Source organism: Stenella coeruleoalba, assembly GCF_951394435.1.
Source record: "Stenella coeruleoalba genome assembly, chromosome: 6".
Classification (NCBI taxonomy): Eukaryota; Metazoa; Chordata; class Mammalia; order Artiodactyla; family Delphinidae; genus Stenella; species Stenella coeruleoalba.
In genome coordinates this window covers 50,817,529-50,843,717 of record NC_137151.1, presented here as the reverse complement: position 1 = coordinate 50,843,717, position 26,189 = coordinate 50,817,529, and the positions used below count along the sequence as shown (strand labels likewise).

The 26,189-nt window shown below is 39.5% G+C and overlaps 1 protein-coding gene and 1 pseudogene across 8 annotated transcripts in view; one reads left to right on the top strand and one right to left on the bottom strand.

Annotated features, from left to right (window-relative positions):
- The window catches only part of LOC307188252 (uncharacterized protein), a 401,616-nt gene that overhangs the window by 366,339 nt on the left and 9,088 nt on the right, over nucleotides 1-26,189 (bottom strand). The window lies entirely within an intron of this gene.
- On the top strand, nucleotides 655-2,602 carry LOC307187748 (polycomb group RING finger protein 5-like; annotated as a pseudogene). Its single transcript has one exon. The product of its transcript is annotated as a polycomb group RING finger protein 5-like (transcript).

Genomic DNA, 26,189 nt, shown 5'->3' with positions numbered 1-26,189 from the left:
GCCTCAGGGAGCAACAAGAGCAGGGAGTGAGAGTATTCAGATTAAAAAAGAGTTTGGGGCTTCCCTGGTGGTGCAGTGGTTGAGAGCCCGCCTGCCGATGCAGGGGACACGGGTTCGTGCCCCGGTCCGGGAAGATCCCACATGCCGCGAAGCGGCTGGGCCCGTGAGCCATGGCCACTGAGACTGCGCGTCTGGAGCCCGTGCTCCGCAATGGGAGAGGCCACAACAGTGAGAGGCCCGCGTACCGCAAAGAAAAAAAAAAAGAGTTTGGAGGTGGTCCAGCGGTCCCTGGTCAAGGAACCAAGATCCCACACGTCTTGCAGTGCAGCCAAAGAATCATGAGACAGCTTGCTTCCTCTACTCTGCTCTTCACATGTGTGAGGATACAACCATGGTCGGCCACCTGCAAACCAGAAGAAGGCTCTCGCCAGCACCCAACCATGGTGCCTTCCTGATTTCAGACTTCCAGCCTCCAGAACTATATGGGAAAGCAGAATCACCAAAAGGAGTGATGACCAGCGATCTCATGAGAAGTCTGGATTTTAGTTCTCACGCCTCAGGACATCCAGTTGGGAACTCCACACCAGCTACTGGGATCATACTTTCATACCCCTGCTTGCCTGAACTACTAGAGCCAGTCCTAGCTAACCACGAATGGCTACCCAGAGGAAACACCTGGTGAAACATTTCAATCCTTACATCAATCCTTACATTTCAATCTTTACCTGCTATATCTGTATCTGATCAAGCCAGCTACAGTGACAGAATGCCTCCATACCTTCTGTAAGACTTGTATTGTCCAGCACTTTGAAGACAGCAATGATATGACCAAGGTGTGGCAAACAGGTTCATGAGACAAACCCGTTAGAAACGGTGAAGTTGGATAACACATTAGAGGAAATTATATTTAAGTTTGTCCCTGGACTACGAGAATAACAACTTGAGTGGGAGTCTGAATTTTGGAAGAAAAACAAGCTTCAAGAAAATGGACAAGATGATACTTCAAAAGTTGACAAGCCTAAAGTAGATGAAGGTGATGAAAATCAAGATGATAAAGACTATCACAGAAGAGACCCATAGATTGCTATATGTCTAGATTGTTTATGAAATAATGGACAATCAGGGGACAGTGTAGTAAAGGGTTTAATGAAGAAATTCATTTGGTGCTCTACACATATAACTATGGGAACTATTAAAAAATTTCTAAGTTTAAAACTAAAACTTCCAAGTTTTTATGAGTTGAATGTGCTGTGCAATGGTGAAATTATGGGGAAGGACCATACTATGGAGTTCATCTACATGACAAGATGGAGACTAAGAGGCAAAAACTTTCGGTGTCTGAACTGCTCAGCTTCACAAGTCTGCTCTCAGGATAGCCCTTCGTATCAGTCATACCCCCATACCCCATGGTATTGCAGTATCGACCAAGAATTGATTTTGGTTAGACCACGAGGCCTAGATCCCACTGAATGAATCCTGCACTATGTGTTTACTCATCGACAGACTGCACAGTGAATGGAGTGTGGACTGGAGGGACACAACCAGATTTTCAGCATGTGAATAAGGCCGTTGTCTGTCTCTAGATTGTCAGTTGCATTTATGTTGTTTCTATTAAGAGCAAACCAAGTGCCATTCTGCTACTGAACTATCTGCATAAGGTATCTGTGCTGTCTCACAGTGTACAAGTTATGGTTGAAATCAGTTAGGTGTGCAGCCACGATTCAGCCTTCTGAATATTTTGCTTGCCTGTTCCAAGACTGCTCTAATGTTTGATTACACTAGTAATATGGCTCAATCTTTGTGGTGTTGCTGTTTTCACATACTTACTATTTGATTAATTCTTGTTTAAACAGACTACTGTACAAGGAACTAATAATTATTATATCTTGAAATTATTTTTTATGGGAAATATATTTAGAAAAGTGGTTCTTGAGCCACTGTCCTGTTTTAAAAAAAAAGAGTTTGGAGGTCAAAGCAAGGACACAAGCACTGCCTGGAAGCAAGCTTGTGTAGAGACTAATACTGTGCGGTTGTCTAGATTGGGTTTACCTCTTTGCCTCATCAATAAAGCAGGTTGTTGTGAGGTTTAAAACAGCTAATTGGTGTAATGGGTTTAAACAATGCTTGGTACACAGTAAGCATACTATGTTAGTACCCCTTAATATCTCTTTACTTTCTGGGGGTCTCTGTAAACCTTCAGAATTCTGATGAAATCTTTGAGAAGGTGAGTCCCTAGTACCAACTGAGATTGGATTCTCTCCAGTCTGGCAAAAAAAAAATTTAGAAGTGTTTATAGGTAGACTTATTTTGATCCAAAAGAAAAAGGGGGAAAGGGTAGAGAGGACTGGCTATGTCACTACAGGAAGCAGTGAAGTCTGTGAAAATAGACCAGGCCTTGGAAACTACCTGTGGCCCACAACCTAGTTTATAAATAAAACAGCCACACCCATACTATTACGTAGTGTCTATGGCTGATTTCATGCTACAATAGCAGGGTTGAGCAGTTGCAACAGAGATGGTATGTCCTGCAAAGCCTGAAGTATTTAGTATCTGGCCCTTTACAGAAAAAGTTGCCAACACTTGGTATAGTCAATACTTTCAAAATATTATGAAAGCACTATAGAGAAAAAAGTTAAAGCACTTGGTAATTTAACTTATTGTAAATTCTATATAAATTAGTTGTATGATTTGGCTGCTCAAAAGTGAAATTAAACCATAGCTGGATTGCTACAAATATAGGATCCAGAATGATGGAGGAGATAGCTGACCAAGCTGGAAATATTATGCTGAGCTAGAAGCAGTACTCTTGCAATCTAGAGCAGCACCATCCAAAAGAACTTTCTGCAAAGATGAAAATGTTCTTAAATCTGCACTGTCCAATACAGTAACTGCCAGCCACCTGTGGACATTGTTTGAATAAGGAACTGAATTTTAATTGTATTTAATTTTAACTAATTTAAATATAATCACATGTGACTAGTGGCTACCATATTGGATAGTGCAGATATAAAGTGTTCAGCATCACAGAAGTACTTGTGTAATAAAAAGAAAACAATTTAATTCAATAGACCTTTTCAGTCCTTTCTTCTGGGGATACAAAAGCAAGATTCAATTAAAATATAGCAGGTATATAGATGCCCACAAAACTAAAATACATGAATATAAATGCCATTATGATAGATAAAAATTGAGTACCCAGTATGTGCCAGGATTTAGGCAAAGTTCTGAACATTTATTATTTTATTTAACCCTTCAAGAAATCAGTGAAATAAATAATTATCATCCTAAATTTCATATTTTAACAAAACACTGAGCACTAAAAAAGACAAAATATGCAAGACCACAAGTGATAATTGAGTTTCAAACCCAAATCTGCCTGACTCTCACACCAAAGGTTCTTTCTACATAACAAAGAATGAATTATATATCGTAGGAATACAAATAAGGGAGAAATGTATTCTGCTTTTATTTTATTTTATTTTATTTTTTATTTTTATTTTTTTTGCAGTACGCGGGCCTCACTGTTGTGGCCTCTCCTGTTGCAGAGCGCAGGCTCAGCGGCCATGGCTCACAGGCCCAACCGCTCTGCGGCATGTGGGATCTTCCCGGACCGGGGCACGAACCCACGTCCCCTGCATCGGCAGGCGGACTCTCAACCACTGCGCCACCAGGGAAGCCCTATTCTGCTTTCAGAGAGTCAGACTTCTGGGATAGGGAGAGCCAAAGATAGCTAGGGAGGATAAGTGAAATATAAGCTGAATCTTGAAAGAGAAGGAGTTCTCCATAAAGATAAAAGGAAAAGACTGTTCAAGGCAATGGGGAACAGCATGAGGAAAAGACACAGAGCTGTTGAAGGGCCCAAGAGTTGTGGGTGGAGCATGGGATCATGACCTTCAGTAGATTACTTTTTGTGTTCCTTCTATATGCTACATATTGCTATACTATATACACACATTATCCTAAGCATTGTGGAAGGTAAGATAAAACAAATGATCAAGGGGCTTCCCTGGTGGCGCAGTGGTTGAGAGTCCGCCTGCCGAGAATAGCAGAATAGTACTAGAAGAATAGAATAGTACTGCCTGCTAGAATAGTACAAGGAGAGGCAGTGAAAAGATAGTAACCATAGAGGTTGTCCAGAGACACTGCTCTAGATTCAAAGATGATATTCTGGGATTCTAGCATAGAGCTGGCATCAACATTCCACTAATTTTTCTTGTAGCTCAACTGCAATCACTTTTCTGATCAGTTCTTCAAATTGAATTGGATATTCTGTATATTTATTTGCAATAATTTAGAAGTATAATTAGTTATTCAGGAAAGAAATTCATTCTATTCTCCAAATTTTTTATCCTGGTGAATCTCATTCTGATACTAAAAAAGAGTTGCTCTAACTTAAATGATGCTGTCTTTGATGCCACAGATTCTGTACTTTAGAAAGCAGCACCCAGGATCTCTGGACTTCAAACCCAAGATATTGGCCTTTTTAGAACAATCTCAGACCCCCTAAACAAAATGTCGAATATAATATGCATTCTGAAGTAATTTCAAGTACTTTATAATTCAGACTTTTCACTAGTCCATAATTTCAGCCTTCTCTCATGTTCCCACACTCCCTTTGCTGATTTAGTTGCCTGTCTCTAAGATCCATTCAGCGCCCTTCCTGTGCCCTGCATGGAGGCTGATCCATGCAATAGTACTTCCCAGGCTCCCTTGACAAGGTTCTTGTTAGGTTTGGCCTGGGAGGCACTGGTGGGAAAATGCAAAAAACTTTCTCTCTCTCTCTCTCTCCTCCTTCTTTTCTTCTCTCCCTCCTTTTCCCCCTCTCTGACTTGGATCGTATTTCCAGCAGCAACTTGTCTTCCGTGGTCCTAGATCCTGCCAGTCTGCCTTACCATGGTTACTGCTCCCACCAGGTTGCCTGGCCCCTGCAGTCCTGTACCCACTACCTTCTCCCTTTGTCCCTCCAGCAGTGGGGTGACCAGGATACAGCTCCTGTTTTTGCTAATCTCTGGCTTGACTCTCTGTCCCCTCCACTGTGTGTGTGTTTGGGGAGCACAGGGGTAAAATATACAGAACATAATGTCCGCTTTATTCTTTAACTTTTCCAATAACTTCATATCTGAAAACTAGTTTCCTATACTAAATTCTGTTAAACTACCTCTGTGTTTCTATTTTCCTGGCTGGATATCACCCCATTCTCTAATTTAACAGAGGTTTTGTATAATTCTAAAGTGTGGGTTTAAATGAAATCACCAAAAGAAGCTGTATTAACTTAAAGAAAACCTGTTTTTTCACTTGGTCTACATCTTAAGTGATGGCTTTTGTAGCCTCCTCTCTTCCTACAAATCTAGTTTAAAGTACCTCTCCACAACACAAAAGTAGCCATTGCATCATCTTATACTTGAATACTTATTACACCTTGAAGTATCAGAGATTTCATTTTGGATTCTCCTATTAGACTTTAAATCCAATTGAATTAATATGAATCCTTCAATAACAAAATCTATTTGGAAAATCCCTTTATCTCTTTTATTTTCCATTCTTATTTTTTTCCTGCCTATTGCCTTTTTCCCCTTTCCTCCATGGAAATAAAAGACATGATCAGAGCAACGTTTAAACAGCCCACCAACATGACCTCTATCTTCCTTCATGTTGTAAGAAGGAGATGTTGCCGTGGCAACTCTGGAAGAAACGTTCTTGACTTTCTGGACTGCAATCTCCAAAAAGAACTGTCTTTCAGATCTTAATCTATCCTCAGGTGAGAGACCTAATATTGTTTTGTTTTGTTTTTTCTGATATTGTTTTATACAGGATTTCTTTCTTTAATGTGAGATCCATATTTGAAGGACAATTATGGATTGTCCCCGGCCCAGAGATGTTTGTCAGGTGGGCACTGTTTACTTGCAGACCATTTTGTGCTCAGTTGCTTCTCATTCTGCTAAATGCCAGGACCATTCTACTGCCTTAGAATCATGAATTTTGACAATTATCAATTACCGAGCCTTTATTATGTAAAATGTTGCGAAAGAGTGGCCAGTCTAAAGCTCTCTCTCTAAATGGATAGTATTCTCTTATCATTTCCTTTTCTCTGACCATTGTGGTCTTTTCTGCTTTCTTTTTTCCACTTTATATATTCTTAATACTAGACTCCTGTCTCTGTGAACTGTCTGACCTGAACTGAAGAATAGTCCATTGGCCCCTGTGTCAAGCATGTCTGTATGCATCAGGGGAAACAGCTGAAGTGAAAAGTCACCAACTTTGGGAGTGGAGAAATCGAGAAGCGGGGACAATCCATGTCATGGCAGACAAATTACAGTAACTTCTATGTTGGATGTACCTCGCCCTCCCTACCAGACTGCTACTAGTTCAGGAGCTAGAAAGAAATAAGGAGAAAATGACAGACTCTTTCTTAAGGAAACACTGTTTTTGTGTTGGCCTCCTTAGCAAGTTGTAAATCCTAGGCTACATGGTACCCTCACTTTCCATCATCTGCCTGGCTCCAGCCCTCTCCTCTTTCTTCCTTTAGCTCTAAACTGAGAGCTAAGAGATGTACCAGCACTGTTCTCAATCCTTTGCATACATTTTTCTTCTCTCATCTTCACAAATCCTGGCCATATTACTTGATGAGGACAAGTAACTTGTCCAAGGTCTCTTAAGTAGAAAGCTACAGAGGCAGAATCTGAACCCCAGATGGTCTCATCCAAAGATTCTTTCATATACAACACATTGTATCCCCAAAGGAGAAAATCGGAAACACAATATGAAAAGAGTCTGTTTGATTGTCTAATTTCCCACTGGCTTATAAGCAATGTGAGTGAAGAGGTAATTCATATTCACTCTGTAGCCCCCATGCCTGGCATATTGTAAATACTCAATAAGCATTTGTTGAAGGATGAATGAATTTTTAAATTAATACCCACCTCTCTTCTTTATCCTGAGCCAGAATAGTGCCAAAACCTCTAAAATGGCCTATTCACCTCTATTCTTGAGACACCTCTGAGATTTCACAGCAAAACATGATTAATTTCACACAATTATTTTAAAATTTCTCAATAGTCCCCTCAACAAAAGGATAAAGTGCAAGTTTCTCTTCTCTTATCTAAGAGTTTTATCTCTTCCCCCTCCTTCCCACAGCGTACAACCTACCATCACCCCTTTGCTGAATTATTATGGAAGTTGGAGTTATTGACAGCTTTCCTAATAAAAGACCTTTGAGCTTTTGTTTCAAAGATTTGAGCTTTTGTGCATACAATTTCCTCCACCAGGAAGACCCTAGTCTCCCCCCACCACATACACACACTCCTCCCTCACCTTATTTGCCTGGCAAACCTCTGTCACCCTCTTATGAACTGAATATTTGTGTCCCCCAAAAAAACATTCTTATGTTGAAACTCTCCCCCACCCCACCCCAATGTGATGTTATTAGGAGGTGGGGTCTTAGGGAGATAATTAGGATTAGATGAGGTTATGAGAGTGGAGCCCTCATGAATGGGATCAGTGCCCTTATAAGAGTCACAAGAGAGTTTGCTTCCTTCCTGCTCTCCATTAAGAAGTTGGCAGTCTGCAACCCAGAAGTGGTTCCTTATCAGAACCCAACCATGCTGGCACCTGATCTCAAACTTCCAGACTCCCGAACCGTAAGAAATAAATGTCTATTTTTATAAGCCACCTACTCTACGGTACTTTGTTATACCAGCTCAACCTGACTTAAGACACCCTCCTTCAAAAATTAGCTCAAAGCAACACCTCCTTGGGAACCACGAATTTCCTGAGAACTCAGTGCTTTCCGCACCTTACACAGATGTCCACTAAAGAAATGTTATATTGTGTTTTCACTGTCCACTTCTTCACTTTTTTGTAAGCTTGCTAAAGGAAAGGACCATGCCTTTTCATCTCAATGACCACAGGACTTAGTAGTATTTGGTGCTGTGAGCCTAAAGAAATCAGTATTTGTCCACAATAAGAAAGAAGGAAGGAAAGGAGGAAGGGAAGAAGGAATGACTCTTAATTTGGTTGATAAGAGGAATCTTTGGGAATAGTTATGTAGTGAATGCATTTTAATCTCTGAGGCAGGGGTGGGCAAGACAGTTATGAGGTTTGGAGCACTGCATGACATAATTAACTCAAGGACTATGTAATGTCTCCCTAATCATAATAACAATGATTAGGAAGACAGAAAATCAGGGACGGCAAAGGGAAGCAAGACAAATTTTTATATGCAACTTTATCTCAAGCTGTCCCTATCTGGAAGATTCATCTCCAAACCCAACAGTATGGCGATACCTCTGAAATCATTAAATTTATTGTTTTGTATGTTTCTTTTCAAGTCAAAATATTTTGAGATATAAAATCATGCCTTTTGCAAAGAATGTGATATTGTCTTGTCAACTGGTTTTTCTTACTGCCACTAATCAAATAACTCAAGTACATATTTCTTAGGACCCAGAGCACAAAATATATTAGATTTAAAGAAAATCAGAAATTAAAAATGCTTATACCCTCTGGTTCTAGAAAAGAGGAATTACATTTTGCCAATTATTAAAGGCTAGGCTTATTTTACTACCTCCCATTTGTAATGTTTAATATTAAAATAAAATGTGGATAACATTAGCAGAAATGTGGTAATACTAAGTAAAAGACAACAAACTTATAACAGTATAGTAAAAGCAGGTTTCCCTGGCAAAATCCAGACACTGAGACATTGTTTAAGAATGACATTTTTTGGAAATAAAAACAAAAATAAACAAATGGGACCTAATGAAACTTAAAAGCTTTTGCACAGCAAAGGAAACCATAAACAAGATCGAAAGACAACCCTCAGAATGGGAGAAAACATTTGCAAATGAAGCAACTGACAAAGGATTTATTTCCAAAATTTACAAGCAGCTCATGCAGCTCAATATCCAAAAAACAAACAACCCAGTCCAAAAATGCACAGAAGACCTAAATAGACATTTCTCCAAAGAAGATATACAGGTTGCCAACAAACACATGAAAGAATGCTCAACATCATTAATCATTAGAGAAATGCAAATCAAAACTACAATAAGATATCATCTCACACCGGTCAGAATGGCCATCATCAAAAAATCTAGAAACAATAAATGCTGGTCTAGAGGGTGTGGAGAAACGGGAACCCTCTTGCACTGTTGGTGGGAATGTAAATTGATACAGCCACTATGGAGAACAGTATGGAGGTTCCTTAAAAAACTAAAAATAGAACTACCATATGACGCAGCAATCCCACTACTGGGCATACAGCCCGAGAAAACCATAATTCAAAAAGAGCCATGTACCAAAATGTTCATTGCAGCTCTATTTACAATAGCCAGGACATGGAAGCAACCTAAGTGTCCATCGACAGATGAATGGATAAAGATGTGGCACATATATACAATGGAATATTACTCAGCCATAAAACGAAACAAAATTGAGTTATCTGTAGTGAGGTGGATGGACCTAGAGTCTGTCCTACAGAGTGAAGTAAGTCAGAAAGAGAAAATCAAATACCATATGCTAACACACATATATGGAATCTTAAAAAAAAAAAAAGAATGACATCTTTGAGACTAATAATAAAGGCTAGAAAATGTCATAAATACACATGACTCAACTCGAAAGAAGGTAGAAAGGAAATTCAATGTCATGAAGAATTTATTACTACAAACTGGATAATAAATACCATTTGTTCTTTATCAATATTATAACTTTGACAGTTTTATGTGGATATTTATGTTGGCGGTATTAACACCAGGCTTTTCTTCCTCTTGGTGCTGTGGTGTTTGTTTTGCTGTTGTTGCTGTTGCTGTTCTGGTATTGATTAGAGTATTTAGTATAGCAGATGGTACAATTGTTGGTTAAGTGATGATTATAGTCATCTATTAAGAAACTACCACGTTCCAGTGATTTTTCTCAATACTATTTCTGACCTTTATAACAATTCTTGATGGGAACTACAGTCAATGCCTCCGTGTTATAGATGAGGAATCAAGGGTTCAAATATATTAAGTAATTTGCCTGCAGTTCCAGACTTCATTAGAAAGGACCTGGAGCTTGGGCTTCATGGAACTCATGGGACTCCATGAGACTCTAAATCCTATGTCTGTCCCACTGCCATTCACTCTGGGATACCACCACTGCTCTATATGGAATACAGAAGAGCACATCAGCTGTTTAGTGAAATATGTTTGGAGAGAAAGCCTCTTTCCATCAAACAACTGAACTGGAGAAGCCCATTTTGAAAGTCCAAACAGGTTTTCAAGGGGGTAAAAAACACAAAAGTTAAGATAAGCTATTTAACATAAACTCTTTAGAAACATTACTTTTTATTTTCAGAATTATGAACAAAAGAATAATGAAAGAGACCAAAGGCGTCCTTGAGACTAAACACAATTGGTGACCTTTTCTAATTAGACCATGAAGGGGGCCTGGACAGGAATGATTGGCACCAAGCCTGCCTTGGCTGCTTATAAAACCAAGAAGGGACACGATGCTCTTTTTGATATGTCAACTTGGCTAGGCTACAGTCCCCAGTTTCTCAATCAAACACTAGTCTAGGTGCTGCTTATGAAGGCATTTTGCAGATGTGATTAAAGTCCATAATTAGTTGACTTTATTCTTTTAATTTATTTATTTATTTATTTTTGGCTGCGTTGGGTCTTTGTTGCTGTGTGTGGGCTTCTAGATGTGGTGAGCAAGGGCTACTCTTCGTTTGGTGCGCAGGCTTCTCATTTCCGTGGCATCTCTTGTTGCGAAGCACAGGCTCTAGGCCACGTAAGCTTCAGTAGTTGTGGCACACGGGCTTAGATGCTCCGTGGCAAGTGGGATCTTCCCAGACCAAGGCTCACACCCATGTCCCCTGCCTTGGCAGGTGGATTATTAACCACTGCACCACCAGGGAAGCCCAGTTAGTCGACTTTAAATGAAAGATACTATCCTGGATAATTTAAGTGGGCCTGATTCAATCAGTTGAAAACCTTAAGAGCAGGACTGCAGCTACCATGCCCAAAGCTATAATGGTCGGTAGTTTTTTTATACCTTCTTCATGCAATAATGGCAATTGTCTTTAGCCAAGCCATATACTAATCTTAAATACCACTAATTTCACTAATGAGGGATTGATTGTTAAATCCAGTATGCTAACTAATTAAATACTAATTTTATCTATGAACACTGATTTCTAACATGCATAATGCTGATTAGCAAAATGTCTAATGTCGACCAGAGGTTGCAGTGCTTGCAGTAGCCACCTATGGAGAGCGGCCATTCTGACTAAATGCTAACTCACCACCCTACTGCTGAAACATAGCCTAAACTAACATAAGCCCAAAACAACAATGAGGGCTTCCCTGGTGGCACAGTGGTTAAGAATCCACCTGCCAATACAGAGGACACAGTTTTGAGCCCTGGTCTGGGAAAATCCCACATGCCACGGAGCAACTGAACCCGTGTGACACAACTACTGAGCCCGTGGCCACAACTACTGAAGCCCACGTGCCTAGAGCCCGTGCTCCGCAACAAGAGAAGCCACCGCAATGAGAAGCCTGCGCACCACAATGAAGAGTAGCCCCTACTCACCGCAACTAGAGAAAGCACACACAGCAACGAAGACCCAATGCAGCCAAAAACAAAATAAAATAAAATTAATTAATTAAAAAAAAAACACTGCTATGCTGAAGTATTTTGGACTAAATTGTAGATATCATAATAAGTACTTTAACCAAATATCTAAAAGGGAAACCAGGTTTCCCTAAGATATTGTGCTCCTTTTGGTGTCTTTCATGCTGTGAAAGACATTACTAACCAGCAAGCTGTCATGTATGGGGAAACCTGTCTACATCTAATTGTTTCTTGAAAAAAAAGAAAATTCCTATTTCTGGACCTTGATAGATTGAGATAAGCAAGGATGACACAGCTCTCTCCCTTTGAACAAGTTCAGATTGTCATTTGGGTGGAGTTTTACTTATATCATTTTTAAAGTTTGCACTCTTTCACATGAGAAAATGTAAACCACTGAAAATGTATTTATTAAATCAGATCCATTTCACATTCTTAGGGAATATATATATATTTGCTCAAAACACAAAGTTAGTGTGACAACCCTCAACCACCAGAAATGAGAAAAGAAAAAAAAAAAATCTAGAGAAAAGAAGTATAGGAGGATCCTTTTTGTTCCTGAATGTGAAAATAAGATAGACAAAGAACTGCCAAGCTATCCTATCATGGGTACTGGCAGTCTTCCCCAAAATTCTCCATCAAACACCTCATTTCTTATCTTTACAAAAGCAAACCTCCACAATTGAAGACTGGGTTATTCATCAAGCAGAGAGCACAGAATGTCTTTCATTTGGCCAAATGTCTACAAAGCATATTGTTAAATCATAAGCTTGGGCACCAAAGAGTCAGACAGCTGGTCTTCCTCCAAGCTCTCTTTTTACCTGATCATCAAGCACTTGATAGGAACCTATTTGTGAAATTCCATGGCGAGAAAGACACAGACCCTACTGGCCATTACTTTCACCAGGCTCAGGAAGACAATCACAATATGCAAGAGCCCTTGAAGATCTGTTTGCTAATTTATCTCATTGACATTTATTGAGCAGCTGCTACTTGGCAAACTCAGGACTAATAGGTCGGAGCTCAAGCATGTGGAAGACTAATTCCAGAAACCCTCAAGGATTTCACAGTCAACTGGAGAAGATAAACACAAAATGACATTAGACTAAATGAATAAGCACATTAGATGTGCATAAACAAAGGATGTGTTTGTGAAGATCAGGCAAAATGAGGCTGGAAAAAGTGCTAATTTCTTCCCCAGTTTGAAGAATATGGCCCAAGGAATGTGGCTCTGAGTTCCCTGTAACCGGTGAAAAATCATTTTTTGTCACCTACCCTTCTTCTGTCTTCATTGTCACCCTTTTCTCCCTCATACCCAATACCAATGCCCTGAAGCAATCTCTCCCAAAGCATTAACCCATTCCATTTCTCTATTGCATCAAAACCCCATGAGCTTAGGGAAACTAACATCAATCAATTAGAACAAATCTCCTTAGACCAATTCTCACCAATGATTAAATTAGTGATGTGGCATGTTAATCCTCTCAGGAGATGATGAAGTATTAATGCAGAAAAAAAATTTAAATCAAAGGAAATGCACTCAAAACTGTGGAAATACTGGTTACCCTACAGACTGATAGTTCAAAATAAAATATATATTGAATATCTAAAATATCACAAAGTTTGCTACACATCCCTTTTGATGTAACCCTAATGGTACATAAAATTATTTCAGGTGTCACATGGAAAACATTTTTAACAGGTATGTTCATGTATACATGTCTATATGTTTCTGCTGTTATCTATACTTATATGTAATTATGTTGAAAATAGAAGTAACACACTAAATTATGCTAGCTTTGTATTTTAGGGAAATAAAACTGAGAAACTGCATATACAAATGGATAATGGCCAGACCATATATAAAAATAAAACTCTGGGGCTTCCCTGGTGGCGCAGTGGTTGGGAGTCCACCTGCCGATACAGGGGACAGGGGTTCGTGCCCCGGTCCGGGAGGATCCCACATGCCACGGAGCAGCTGCGCCCGTGGGCCATGGCCGCTGAGTCTGCGCGTCCGGAGCCTGTTGCTCTGCAGTGGGAGAGGCCATAGCAGTGAGAGGCCCGCGTATCGCAAAAAAATAAAAATAAATAAATAAATAAAACTCTGACCCACAATCTGTACCAACAAGCGCAAGAAGCCTACCCATTGTCTACAGTAACCAGACTAGGAAGTCAACTTACTATCTACAAGTCAAAACTGTAAAAAGTCAGACCACTATCTGCATCAACCAGTCCAGGAAGCCAAACAATAACCCCTGTAAACAATGGGCCCAAAATGGCCAGAACTCGATTAATAACTGAGAGCTTCACTAATTTTTGCCCCCACTTCCAACTCAGGACCAACCAAAGAGAGCTAAATATGCACCCCTGATCAATCGCAGAGTACCCCAATTCTAGTTAGTCCACCTACAGCTTCCCCATGCCAACAGCCTCCAATCAAGGCATACCTGATTTTTTCCACTTTTCCACTCCCCTGTCTGACTTTGAGTCTGTGCCAAACACAAGTGATGGTGGCTGACTCCCTTGCTATATAGTAAGCTCCAAATAAACAGTCTTTGCTTGTTCTCATTTGAGTGGTCTTCATTTATTTCCACAAAACAAAAGTCTCCTTCTAAAACAAATGTACTTAGCTGTAAAAAGGGAAGCTAATTAAATAAAAATATAATTAAATAATAGTACAGATGGTACATGAATATTACAAAAAGTATCACAGTGGTACATAAATGAAGGAAGTTTGAAAACACTGCCTTCTGTGCAAAGCTTATGCTAGATGTTACGTTGCACACAAAAACTTGCAGGGAAATGCTATGACAAGAATACCCGGTGCATGCTCCCACCTCAGACCTTTGCACCGGTTGTGTCCTCTACTTGGAATGGTTTCTCACACACCCATAAGACACGCGTCTGTCTCTTCTTTGGGTCATTGCTCAAATGTCCTCTTCTTTGTGAGTTCTCTAACTATTCTGTTTTTAATAGCAATACCCTCTATTCTATCCCTCCCTCGTATACACACACAGTCTTCACCACCCTTAATGTTTTATTTTCACCACAGCACTTATTATCATCCAATATACTACATATTGTATTTCTTTGTTACAGCTTGGCCCCCAACTGAAAGGTAATTCCCTAAGGGCAAGGATTTTTTACTTTCTTTTTCTTTTCCTTCAATGCTGAACCCTCAACGCCTAAAAAAGTACCTGGCACTAATAAAGTCTTTAATAAATCTTTATTAATTGAATGAAAGTGTGAAGGAATACCATCAGCTTCGGAGTCAGTAGAACCCAACCTCAGTTTTAACTCTGTCACCTACTAGCTGTGGTAGTCATGGAGGTGCGTCCCCCTGATCCCCTTCCAGGGGCAACATGTTATTCCAGCTGTCAGCTCCTCAGGGTTTGCCTCAGCTGCAGAAAGTCACCTTACCTAACGATACACCCTGAAAAGGCAGCCAGTATTCTGTGACTGATTGAGTAGATAGGCTCAGCAATTTCATCCCAACTTGAGCTATTACTCTGATGGGTAGAATATGCTCCAGAGCTCCCCCTAGTGTTGGCCACAGCTTAGCGGTGCCTTTATCACGTATCAGCTTCTCCCTCTGCCCAAGCAATCCTATTTCCCCCCAAGCCTCCTCCCTTCCTCAGGTGTTGATCCCTAATAAATACCCTGCACACCAAATTCCATCTGAACATCTTCGTCCAGAGAGGCAACCTGCAATACCAGCTAAGTACTCAAGAATTCAACCCATGACATCAACTAGGAGCCCACATTTCCTCAGCTTCCTTATTCCCCAGATTCTTCAAAGAGGCACTGACATGTTCTCAACAGCCAGCTCAGAAGCAGCTTGTGCCTCTCAGGGCTTCTACACACTTCTGCAGATCTATGTGGAGAAGACCTAAGAATCATTCAATGTAGCCCAGACTCCAGAAATGAAGTCTGAACCTGCCCCAAGTTTCCTGCCATGTGGGGACTCTAGTCAAAGCTTTCCTTCTGCCACAGAGAAATAAGGCATCTTTGGCCTGCTGCTATTTATCTTCCTTCCCAGTTGCCACACTCAACATGAAAGCATTTGTTTTTATTTACAATGTCTGTCTCCAGGTTACAATCCCACAGGCACCCTCATGAGTTTATAGCTAACAGAGCTGAGAGTCTGGCTTCAGGACTCTATAAATAAACAACAGAGAATTGATAAGAATAATTACAGCTACTAATCCTTGGCTTTCTAGTAGTTCCCATCCATTAGAATGCCATAGGCAGCAGGCTGTTACACTGTGGTTGCACATGTCCTATACCTAGCTAGGTACACTGGGCTAGGAAGCAAATTACTAATCAACCGTTGGATGAGTACAGTATACATTCAGTGAAAATTTCTTCCAAGTTCAGTCCAATGACCTAGGAGTGAAAGATTTAAAGGCCTACTTATGAATCCCCTACAATAAAAAATATCAAAAAATACAGCTTTCTCCATTCAAGGAGACAATTAGATTTTAAAATATGTTTCAGTGGGTATTAAGCTAGATAAGGAAAGGAAAATGCAGAAAGCACTTTTTAATTAAAATAAAATTATATGGGTGATGACTTTACAGATAAATTGGTTACATGGCATATTATGGCTGTTCTCTCATCACTGAGTTTAGAACAAATCTGAATGAATCACAAGAGTCTAAACTAATCTCTCACAGTAGAAATAAAAAGAAAAGAGGCCAAATTATTTGTGAAAAAAGCATTGTGCCTTCTCAGGGCTTTTTCCTGTTTTGTGCTCTGTGTAAGGTACTAATGCCAGGTTTGCATGTCTCAGGAACCTTTGAGCTGACGCTGGTACATTTTTGGAGAACCTTATAAAGTTAACTACAGTGTTAAGTACTCTATGAGTAAGAAACAATCAATAGCTTTTCTCTACAACTTGCAGGGGCAGACAGCCTCAGTGCCCAGTTAGGGACATCCCAATGGCAACTAACTCACTGACATGAATGGGCAAAATGCCTTGATACTGTCATCACTCCTTCTTCATTTGAGAGCCTCTGTTATCCATTTGTCCCCAAGACAGAGAACCTCCTTTTCAGGCACAATCCAAATGGTTGGTGAGGATGATGTGACTTGACTGTCTAGGGAAATGACTGAAAAGGAGTAGTACCCCAATCCACAAAGGATAAAGTCATGGCATCCTAAGACAGGCAGCTCTTCCATTCCAGAAGCTGTGAGATGGGAAGACTGACATAAAACAGCAAGAGGACAAAAGGCTTCAGTAGTCCACACTCATGCCAAAACAAATACAAACATCTGAAGAGCCACTCCCTACCAAGAGACATCAAAGACCTAGTTATTTAATCAAAATTCATTCTTAGAAAAAGTACATACTCTTTGTGGAGGAAGTCATGGTAACCTTCTAAATGTTTAGTTAAGGCGGAGACAAACTGTAAAGACGAGAGCCTGAAGTCAATGAGAAAGGAGAACTACTGGATTTTCCATCCAGCTCCCTTTTCCCTACATGGGACCAATATTTTTCACTGTGTGAAAAGACCATTATAGTGGTTTTGCAATGTAACATATTTCACCTCATATCCTCAGAATCTATTCTTTTCAAACTGAAGATGACAACCTATTAGTAGATCATGAAATGGATTTAGCATATTTTAATTAAATTATAGAATAAAGCAGGATAGAATAAAAATATCAGAATGCATCCCAGTAAGGTATCATCTTGAACACTGTTTGTGTTGTAAGTATACATGTACGTATGTATGAAATCTGCAAGTATATAAGTATATGTGGATATTAGGTAACAATGTAAAATGTATTTATTACTCAAGGTCTTGATTTTAAAATATTAAAAGCCAATCTAAATCAATTTGAATAAGCTACTAACCCTCACCCCTTTGCCACCACACGAATATCAGGGCCTGGACTTCATCTTCACAACTCTCACATACAGCCCATTCACAAGCTGACTGAAAGTGCCTTGTGGGCTGCACACCTTACAAGGCACAGTGGCGGGAAGGCCTATGACCAAATCTTTAGAAGACATGGTTCTCTGTACTTCAGGCATTTTCATTAGAAGAAGGAAGCAGAGTGGAAGAGAAAGCAGGGAGAAGAGGAGGGGACTGGGAAAGAGGAGGAGGAAGAGAAGGAGGAGGAGGGGGTAGGGGAAGACAGGGAAGAGGGAAAAGGGAGAGGAGAAGAGGGAGAAAGGAGAAACAAATACTCCCTATGATGCACCTGATACTTCAGATACTTTCAACTACGCGCTGTTTATCTAACATCCATGTAGACACCCAGTGCCCGTATACAAATACCTCCTATTTAAAATGCCTAACACAAAGAGTAGCCCCCACTCACCGCAACTAGGGAAAGCCCGCGTGCAGCAACAAAGACCCAACGCAGCCAATAAATAAGTAAATAAATAAATAAATAAAATGAATTTAAAAAATAAAGACCAATATAAGGTCTTTGTAAAAAAAACAAATTGTATTAAAAAAAAATCCCTAACAGCACATTTGGAACTGATACAGTATCTGGATTTCTAAAGTTTGTCTGATTTTTGGCCATGTATCCATATGAAGAAGAAAAGAAGTCTGCATATGTGCTCTGAGCACAGCAGAGGTCCTTAACTGCTCAAGAAGTCACAGGTCTATGAACTTGGATGGGGGAAGTTACATCTTTATTTGTACAAATACCTTATTGACTATTTAGCATGTACTTCTATTGTAAATGTAGGCCATGAACTACAATAAAATTAAGAGAATCTGTAACTTTGTCAACAATAGAAATCATGGATACTTTCATAGTATATTACAGTTATTGCAGATTTCCAGAAATATTGTTTATATTCATCACTACTTCAAAATTAGTTATTATTTTCTGCTACATCTTGTTATTTAATGTGTTAATAAAGGACATAAGTTATAATTTTTTTATTTTGATAACTGTATTTCAATGTAATTGGTTTCTTTTGTAACCTTGGATATTTTATTTTATGCATTTATAGCATTATTCTGTGGAGTCTATAGGCTTCTCCAGACTACCAAAGGGATCCATGGCATAAAAATTGTTACGTGATTAGAGACTTATTAGAAAGAACAATGCAGAAAAGTACATAATTATAATCCAGAACAATCAGTCACTTTGGTGAAACTGGAGTAAGTTATTAGGGCTATTTATATTGGAAACACTTGAACTGCCTAAAAGCTCTTAAGAACACTTCCAAATTCTCCCCACTGGCAAGGTTAATAAGACACCAGGGAGAAGAAACTAACATTAAGAGTCACCTTGGCTGCCTGAGACAGAGCTCCTGGCACTCAGGTCCCCGAGTGGGAATAAGCTGATCCTGGAGAACAAGCTTGCATCCTGAGTGGCAACCATGGTCACCCGTTTGTTAATCAGCAGGACAAAGGCCATAAATGCAACAGCTATGATCAACCTGTAAACTGCCCCCTGATACCTAGCAAACTATAGTCTCTATGGGGCAGTTCCACAGGCTGCCAGGAATTCAGACTTGGGGTATTATCATGTAATGCTCTAAATTCACCCTATAAAAAGACTCTAAATTATAACTTCCATTCCATAGTTATAAGGCTGAGGCTTAGAAAGCTTACTTAGATTACCCAAAGTCACAAAGTTATTTACAGGTAGAGTCAGACACAGATCCCTGCCACCTTCTCCAGACCCTGCACTCCACTAGTGTCCACCCCTCAACTTGAGCAGGGGCAGACATCTGGAGCTCAGAGAAGTAAAACTGCCTACCTATTTAATATGGCTGTGGACATTGCAAACTATATGCACACTAGAAATTCAGTGTTAGTCATCTTGGGTCGTTCTAATAAAATGCCATAGCCTGGGTGGCTTAAACAATAAACATTTATTTCTCACAGGTCTGGAGGCCAAGATTATTTCTAAGATTATACACAATTATTTGTAAGTCCAAGATCAAGGTCCTGGCAGATTCAGTTCCTGGTAAGAGCCTGCTTCCTGGCTTGCAGATGGCTGCTGTCTCACTGTGTCCTCACATGGTGGAGAAAGAGTTCTGGTTTCTTCTTCTTCTTATAAAGTCACTAACTCCATCATGAAGACCCCACCCTCATAATATCCTTCTAAACCTAATTACTTCCCAAAGGCCCCATCTCTAAATATCATCACATTGGTTGTGAGGACTTGTTGACCTGGAATAAATAGACTACCAGATATTTCTCCAGCAAAGATGGGTTTATTAAGGATCAGTAGAGAGTTACAGTTCAGAATCTATAACCATGGTGAGCCACGTGCAAGTCCCCTCCCTCACAGCAAGGGAAGGAGCATGCTTTTATAGAGCAGAAAAGGAAGTTGGGAGGGCCATAGTAAACAGAGTCCATGGCTTTTCATTGGCTGAGCTCTTGCCAGGAAAGAAGTCTTTCTTCTTGGTCAGCTATTATCACAGGATTTGAGAGCTCCCCCTTCTGGTCTCCCAACTCTTCTTAACTGAGGTTTTTTCCTTTATTAACTTTTTTTACAGACTTCAACATATGAATCTGGGGGAGACAGAAACATTCAGTCCACAACATTCAGCTAAGTAAATTCTGCCTGGGAAAGATCAGAACACAGGAGCAGTGGAGCAGAGATATTCTGTCCTGACCCTACAAGTAAACAGGCTTAATTTCCAAGCCTGTACCTTCTGCTCAAAGGAGGCAGAGATCCTAGAAAGAGAAGATAGAGAGGAAAGACCATCTACCCAAGAATTCTCTGAATGTGTGTTGGAGGGGGAGGGGAGGGGGTTGAGGACATAAAAATATAAGAATACGCCCTAGCGCTGTTCCCCATAATCCTTTTGGTGGTTCTTTCTCACATCTCAGGTAGTTTCCTCATACACGTGTGCTGATGAGTACAATGTTGACCCCTGTGTGTCTCTCTTTCCTGGTACTCTCTCCTGGAACTCCCACTGCCTCAGTCTCCCTGGACATTCAGCTCCATTTCTTCAACTTGGGGTATCTGCCAGGCTCCACCTGGGTTCACCTTCTCTGTGCTGCTGCCTGGATACTCTCTCAGCACAGTAAGCTGGGGAAATCATAGGGCTCAACTTACTTGTTTTTCAACTCTCAGAAATCACTTTTCTTCACTGCCTGAATGAAAACTTGAAAATTGTTGTTTCATATATTTTATCCGACTTATTTCAGGTGGAAGAGTAAATCTTTACTCAAATTCTTTAGTCAAAACTTCTTACTGGATACCACTGAAAATTGCTTCCTGTGATTTCACTATAATCTTTACTAAAAATGAATTCTTAAAACTGGGGTCAAAGAGACTTTGTTTCCTTACTGCTCATCCTTACATTAAACATCCATTACCTAAGATAACCTAAGAGAATGTCCAACATAGTAGGAATTAAGAAACTGTAGCAGGTCGGTGGGGAATATACACAGTAATTTTTGCATTCTTGAATCACACTCATTTGTGCACTGGGTTTAAAGCAGAATGACCAAAAACAGAAAAAAATTTATAAAGAAAGAAAAGGAAACTGACTCTAGAAGGAAGAGTCCAGCAGTCTGCAATCCCTAACTACTATATGCTGAGTCACAAGCTCCTCTTTCTCCTTCTAAGTCAGTGGGGTTCTATCAGTAGAACTGATACAGCTACTTACTAACCAGGCATGCTGAGAAGATAAATCTGGATTAATTAATCCAGTGGTTTCAGAAAGAGTTACAATCTTGCTACATCATAAAAATTACCCAGAAACCACGCTAATGATGTGCTGTTGAATTCAGAAAATGAGAATGTCAACGCGAAACACAAAAATGAAAGATACTGCTTTACAAAATGTACTGCGTCCATTTATTCTGTCAGGCAAAGTTGGGTTCCTCTCATTTAGGACAGACTGCTTGGTAGCATACCAGCAGAGTATATATTTTATAGGTATCAATAAAGTCTTATTAGTATAAAATCTCATTACAACTAATGATACTTAAATCCCCTTTGAAGTAGGTGAGGTTGTCTAGCTTTAGAGGGAGTTGGCAGGTAGATGGATTGATAGTAAAAAGAACTCAAAAAGGTAAATCATGTTATCAGGGCCTGCATGGTTCCTAGTCTCTGCAGCCCACTCTCCTCACAGCTGCAGCTACTTGACCTTCAGCCTCAGGTCCTCTCTCTCTCCAGCCTTGAAGTCAGCAGTTCTCCAAGTGTGGCCCCAAACAGGAGCCTCAGCAGCATCTAGGAATTTGTTAGAAATGCACATGCTCAGGGGGGAAGACCACGGACCTAAGATGGAGCTGACAAAATGGAGTCAGTGTGGTCCAGCCACACAATAATAAATTCCCTCTTTCTACATTCTCTTATTTTATTATCGTTGTTCTTTTATAATTTCTTTAGATCCTGAATTCCTTGATTTTTAGTCTTTCTTCTTTAATGGCAAACATTATTCAGATTATATACATTTTTTCTGAGTTTGGCTGTATTCCAAAGACTTGGGGTTCATTATTATCCTTTTCATTGTTTTTCCTATGGTCTGTAGTTTATAATCAGGGGCTTGTTTAACTTAATTTTCAAGGTTGAGATTTTTTTGTCTTTTTGTTTACTTTTATTTTATTGATTATGATCAGAAATATGGCTTACAAAGCTCTGCATCTTTAAATTGGCAAAAAAATAGTTAAGGAATGAAATGAGAAAGTGGCCCTGAGCACAAAGTAGGGGTTCAATACATGATTGGGCTGAAATGAAATGACAGATGATGGAAAAAGATAGAAAATGATTGTGTTGCATCACTTTCTACCCCAAAGCATATAATACTTGAATTCAGACTGGGGCTGGGCCTTGTAACCTACTCAGAGATTTCTCAAGGAATGACAGCTTAATGCCTGCCTGGACTACTGAATTCCTCGGTTCTAGGTTCCCCATTATTGAGTTGCCTTTACTTGTCCTGAAGGTACTATTCAGAGGTAGTTTAATTTAGCAGGAAAGAACTCAGGCTCTGAGGTCAGACTGCCTGCTTTCAAATCCTGACTCAAGTCCTTACTGGGTATGTGTAATTTCTTGCTAATTTATCTAACCTGTGTCTTAGTTTCCTTTTCTGAAATACAAATGTAACAATAGTAACTTCTTCACAAACTTAATATGAGAATATATGAAATAATATGTCTTAGCCAGAAATCTTTGAAATCTAATTCAAGAAATAAAAAGGTGACCCATAAAAATTGCTGATTTTAGGTACAGGTGGGTCTAAAGTTCAAAGATGTCACTAGGCTCTCTCCTTACCTTTTGCCTCTGATTTTCTGAGCTCAAACCTCATTTATCTTACTATAGAGGAGTCTCCTCCATCTACCTATGGAATATAGCCACAGGCAGCTACAAACTTAAATTATTCCAATTTAACAACCCAGTAAAAAATAGAGATTATCTTTCTTCAAGAATTTCTATATCAATCCCAATTTAACTGGCTCTTCTTAGATCACATATGCACCTTTTAACAATCAATAACAAAATGAGATCCTGTTTAATATGCCTATACCTGTGCCTGAGAGGAGTGAGAAAAAAGCACATGGATTGTGAGAGGATCACTTCCCCAAGAAAAGTTACCAGAAAAGGGAGGGAAAGGGCATACAAAAACAACCAAAAGCAAGGACTTCCAATATAATTTGTAAAACACTTAGCACAGTGATTGGATATAGTAAAGACTTAATTCATATTGTCTCTCTTATCATCCACATATTGAGACTTCTCGATGGTAGGATACCATGCAATACCTGTGGCTCCAAACTAAATTTCTTCCAGCACTAGAGTTAGCATAGTTCCCCTGCCCGTGGTCAACCTGCCACTGGGCCTGGTTCTAGTTCTGAGTCTCTTCCAATCTACTCTGTCCCATGCAACTAAGTCCTGCTAAAAGCATGTGACTGTTTTCCGAACAATGCTATATGTGGTACTTTAAAAAAAAAAAAAAGATAGACTTCCCTGGCTGTCCAGTGGTTAAGACTCTGCGTTCCCAATGTAGGGGGCACGGGTTCCATCCTTGGTTGGGGAACTAAGACCCCACAAGCCACGTGGCCCAGCCTACAAAATTAAAAATTAAAAAAACACTAATAAATAAAAACTAGCTTCCAAGAAAAAAAAGTTTCTAACATGCACTCTCTCCATGAATCTGCTTCATTAATATTAGGCTTAATTAATAAATTTTAATTTATTCCTATTTATATTGAAATATATACTGGTACTGGTGTTATCCATCCACCATAAAGAACTAGAAAAACTGAAACAGATGTTTTCAAATTTTGGAAACATGGGACTGAGATCTTTTAGAAAAAGGAGGTAAATGAGATGAGCCTAAGATCACCCTGCCTGTCTGTCTAGTCTAGTACTTTTTTGAACATGACAAAAAGGAAAAACCAAAGCAGATCATAGCAGTCATGCTAAATTATAAATTGATAAGACAGAGTTTGGACTTTGAGGAGAATGACACAGCTGAAATATTTGGGACAGAGTACAATATGAGGGAGGACTTCAAAGAAAGTGCTCCAGAAATCGACATAGAAATCCCCTTGAGTCTGCTGTTGAGTACAAACTCCATCAGGCCAGGTAAAGAACTACCAAGAAGCTGTCAGCTAAACCATTCCCAGAGCTTACACAGAACTCAGAGATAGTTAAGTTCTAATCAGCCAGAGCAGAAAAATCTTGCTGAACACTTGGGACATGGAGTAGAAATCCCTGGAGGGTCATGACTTGTTACCAAAGTAACCCAACCCTAATGTAAAGACTACTCCAGAGGTACCCTAAAAAACTTTAAAACAAGACTAGAAAGGATAATGCCAATCTACCAGTCACTTAACTTACTAGTAAAATGAAGTTTGACATTCTTTAAAGAAAGACAAAAATCCGACACAACACTAACATTCACAATGTCCTGGATTCAATCAAAAATACCTGGACCAGGTTTCCCTGGTGACACAGTGGTTAAGAATCCACCTGCCAATGCAGGGGACATGGGTTCGAGCCCTGGTCTGGGAAGATCCCACAGGCCACAGAGCAACTATGCCCGTGTGCCACAACTACTGACCCTGTGCTCTAGAGCCCGCATGCCGCAACTACTGAAGTCCATGTGCCTAGAGCCCATGCTCCACAACAAGAGAAGCCACCATGATGAGAAGCCCATGCACCACAATGAAGAGTAACCCCTGCTCACCACAACTAGAGAAAGCCCATGTGCAGCAACAAAGACCCAAAGCAGCCAAAAATAAAATAAATAAATAAATAAAATACCTGGAGTGGTGAAAAAGAGAAAAGTGTTACCCATAACAAGGAGACAAATCAGTAAATAATTACAGACACAAAAATGGCAGAGATGATGAAATTATTAAGCAAAGATATTAAAACAACTACTATAGATATTCACAGGGATTTAAAGAAAAACATGATGACAATAAAAAGAGAGATGGAATTATTTTAAAAAGCTAAATGGACCTTGTAAAGATGAAAGATACAATTTCTGAAAAAAAAATTCATTGGATGTGAATGACAGCAGATTAGGTACTGCAGGAGAAAAGATCAGTGAACTTGAGGACATAAAAATAGAAACTATCCAAAATGAAGCACAGAGTAAAAAATACACATTTTTTAAATTAACAAAATCTCAGTGACCTGTGGACAATAACAAGCAGTCTAACGTGTGTAATTAGAGACCCAGAGGGGAAAAGAGAAAGAGGGAAGCAGAAGAAATATTTATGAATGAATGAAATAATTGCAAAAACTTTTCCAATCTTGATGAAAACTATAAATCTCAGAACCAAGAAACTCAATAAACTATAAGCAGGATAAAAACAAAGAAAACCATTTCAAGGCACATTATAATCAAATTGCTGAAAATCAAGGATTAAAAAAAAGCTTTTAAAGGCAGCCAGAAAGGAAAACATGACATATACACCTTAAATATATTTTACATATATGCTTGTTTATTTGTATTTATTTATGTATGTATTTATTTATTTCAGGGTTATAATACTGGACTGGATATTTTCCTTTAGCTCTTTTTTCAGCTTTACTGAGATATTGACACGTAACATCATGTAAATTTAAGGTGTACATGTGGTGATTTGATAAACACATATATTGAGAAATGATTACCACAATAAGGTTAGTTAACACATCTATCACCTCACATAGTTACAATTTTTTGTGCGTGGTGTATACGATTTTTATTTGTCAATTATACCTCAATAAAGTGGGGAGGAGGACAAAAAACAGTAGACAGGGGACATACAAGATGGAGAAACAAATATAAGAGTGACAGTAGACTTTTCATCAGAAAATATGCAAGAGAGAAGCTATGCAATAATGTATTTAAACTGATAGAAACACAAAACAAAAAAAGACCCATCAACCTAGCATTCTATATCTATTGAGAATATCCTTCAAAAATAGAGAAACAGGGCTTCCCTGGTGGTGCAGTGATTGAGAGTCCTCCTGCCGATGCAGGGGACACGGGTTCGTGCCCTGGTCCAGGAAGATCCCACATGTCGCAGAGTGGCTGGGCCCGTGAGCCATGGCCACTGAGCCTGCATGTCCGGAGCCTGTGCTCCGCAACGGGAGAGGCCACAACAGTGAGAGGCCCGCATACGGCAAAAAAAAAAAAA